Source organism: Octodon degus, unplaced genomic scaffold, assembly GCF_000260255.1.
Source record: "Octodon degus isolate 3935 unplaced genomic scaffold, OctDeg1.0 scaffold00035, whole genome shotgun sequence".
NCBI classification, from domain to species: Eukaryota; Metazoa; Chordata; class Mammalia; order Rodentia; family Octodontidae; genus Octodon; species Octodon degus.
In genome coordinates this window covers 13,912,391-13,915,796 of record NW_004524611.1, presented here as the reverse complement: position 1 = coordinate 13,915,796, position 3,406 = coordinate 13,912,391, and positions in this window count along the sequence as shown.

The following is a 3,406-nucleotide window of genomic DNA, read 5'->3' as shown; positions in this document are numbered from 1 at the left end:
TTTTTTTTTTTTGGTGGAACCGGGGATTGAACTCAGGGCCTTGCGCTTGCCAGGGAAGGGCTTATTCCACTGAGCCATCTCCCCCCAGCCCCTTGTTCATAACATTTGTCCTCAATAAAGTCTCTGTTTTCTTCAAGGAAAGGAAACTGAGTCACCATGAGTTAGCCAGAGGCCTAGCAGGCCCCTAAGTCCTACCCAGACCCTGGCACTGAATTCTGCTGGTTGCTTTATTTGTAAAAAGAAAAAAAAAAAAGTATGTTTCTGCACAATGTTTATTTTTTTTCTGCACAATGTTTAGTGTGTATTTTAATCAAGAGAGATAAGTTTAGGTAATTTGGAAAAATAAGCCCTGTATACCTTGTAGCCAGTTCATGCTAGGCAATGATGAATCATCATATTGGGCAGTACTTTTTCTTAAGAAAACAAGATATTGGGCCTGCGAGATAGGTCAGTGAACTAAGCACCTGCTTTGACAAGCACAGGGACCAGGGTTCGATCCCCGGTTCCACATGCCACACTGGCCCCGCCCCTGGAGCCGTGACAGTGGGGGGTGGGGTGGTGCATGTCTGTAATTCTAAAGCTGGGGAGGCTGAAAACAGGAGGATCACTACGAGACCCTGCACCAAACACATAAATAAAAAAAATACATTAATTGATCAGCATAAATATTATTTACCCCTCAAGCCCTCTGTGAAGCTCGTTAAAACTTTGAATATAGTTATCGATGTCCTTAGCCCTGCTACCCAACTACAGGCTCCGTGAAACCTATCTTTGCACAAGTGAAGGCCCATGTAAATATGTGTGGAATATGACAATAGTGACAAATGTCTTCAGCTACACTGCCCAAGCTCAACTCGGGGTTAGTGTAATATACGCAGGGGAAGAGGGCAAGGTAGCCAAGACAAGACAGCCAGACCAAAGTCTAACAGCAAATGACTTTGATTTGTAGTTCCTCTTCTCACCAGCAGATGGAGACATTCCCTTCCAGCTTTTAAGGCTTCTGAAATCCCGGTCCTATGCAGCTGCTGGGGAAAGAGGAAACAGAAGGAAGAAAGGAAGCCCAAGTCCAGATGGTGCTAGCAGTTTAGGGGTTGGGGTTGGAGAACAAAGAAGAGCCCCAGCAAAGTTTGGCATGGTGGCACACACCTGTAATCCTTGAGAGGCTGAGGCAGGAAGATGGCAAGTTCTAGCCCAGCCTGGGAACTTAGTTAGAGCCTGTCTCACAATCAAAAATGAAAAGGGGGCTGGTGAGATGGCTCAGTGGTCTAAAGCACCTACTTAGAACAAGCTTAGCAAAGCACAGGGACCAGGGTTCAATCCCCCAGCACCACATGCCAGCCAGCCCCGCCCCCTGGTGGGCTGAGCTGGTCACACACACACACACACACACACACACACACACATAAATAAAATAAATAAATGTTTTTTAAAAGATTCAAAACCATTACTTTAAAAAAAAAGTAAAATAAATAAAAAGGATTGGGGATGGAGCGCAGTGTGAAGGTTCTGGGTTCAATTTCCAGTACAAGAGAGGGAGAGAGAGAGAGAGGGAGAGAGAGAGAGAGAGGGAGGGAGGAGAGAAACAGAATGTGGTAAGACGGAGGCAATTACAATAACAGAGACCCCTGTCCCTACTGTGCTCGCGTTCACTGTTTTAATTGTTTTCTTCTCGTCATCCATTGAACAACCATTAATTTCCATTTCCCTGCATTTGACAGAGGGCATAAAAGGGGCAGCGATTTTCCCTGATGGGAGCTCACAGTCTAATGAACAAGCCAACCTGCAATTACAGCCTAATTTGTACACTACAATGGGATAAGGGTTGTCAAAACAACTAGCATTTCTGTGTTGCTTTATCACTTAGAAAACGCAGCTAGCATGTGCCTCTACGTGAGACGAGAATCGTTCTAAAGCCAGCATCCGTCGGGAATGAGCGGATCAGTCACACGTCCGTCTGCGAGCGGTGGCTCTTGGGCCATTACCAATCTCCTGTGCTCTGCTGTGCTTTTCCCGCAGGGCAGCTGCAACACTGGGAATCTTGGGCTGCGAAGCAGGACCTCAGAAAGCTCCGCTTTCAAAAATTGTGAAAGAAACCAATCTCCTGGCCCTTTGAGAGGAAGCCTGGCTCTTTTGAGGGGTTTTGCTTCCTGAGGTGGCAGAAGGGCTGGTGTCCTTGCTGTCCCGTGGCTGCTGGCTCTTGGGTCGCAGACTCACCCAGCCACTCCACACACACACACACACACACACACACACACACACACCAGTCAGTTCACTCAGTGTCAGCCAGAAGCCACTGTCTCCAGTGTCATCTGAGGGCCTGACTGACAGCGCAGCTGCACACAAGGCAGAATTCAGGGAACCCAAGTGGCTGGGGTCCCCAAGGAGATGCCCAAGAGAGCCTGGCAATGCCCCTTCAACTCTGGACCAGGAAGTCTGTCTCAAGTTTTAGTCCTATTTGGAACTCAGTCATTCCAACTTCGGGGGTTTTAGTTTCTTTAATTTATAATAATGTCCTGCCTATGTGCACAATTTTACTTTTTCTTTTACCTGAATGTATGTACATATTTAGGCAGTACTGGGATTGAGCCCCAGGCTTTCACACTGAGCTACGGCTCCAGCACTTAAATTTTTTCTTTTCTTTTCTTTTTTGTATTTTTGAGACTGTCTTGCTGAGTCTCTAAATTGCCCAGTTTAGGCTTGAACTTGGGATCTTCCCGCTTCAGCCCCCAGAGTGCTGGGATTTACGGGTGTGTTTTCCGTGGTCTTAATGCCTCCCAGTCCTGGGGGCTGAAAGGCCCCGCATCGCGCTGGCCTGTGGAAAGGGCCTTCCTGCTCCGCCCTCACCTGGCAGAAGGAGGAAGTGCAGGAGAGAGCGCTCCATGGGGGGAGGGGGGGGAGTTGCGGGCCACGATCTGGTTGTTCCACCCAGCAGCACATTTTCTTTGGCGGAACCGGAGATTGAACTCAGGCCCTTGCGCTTGCCAGGCAAGTGTTTATTCTACTGAGCTATCTCCCCGGCCCCACCAAAAGGAAAATTATATTGTAACAATTTACTCTAATAGAGTGAAGATTTTAGCATATCAAAATAGGTGTGTGGCTCATGCCTGTTATCTCAGCACTTGGGAGGCTGACCCAGAAGGTTCACTGCATTTGAGGCCAGCCTGGGCTACTAACTGAGTTCCAGGTCAGCCTGAACTGCAAAGTGAAACCTTGTCTCAAAAGGACAGAAAAAAAAAAAGAAAAAGAAAAAGAAAAAAAGAGAGGGCCGGCGAGATAGCTCAACGGACTAAAGCGCCTGTTTAGGCAAGCTTAGGCAAGCGCAGGGACTGCAGTTAGATCCCCCCCACACACACACCGCATGCTGTGCCAGCCCCACCCCCAGGGCGCGCTGAGCCGGCCGCAGAGT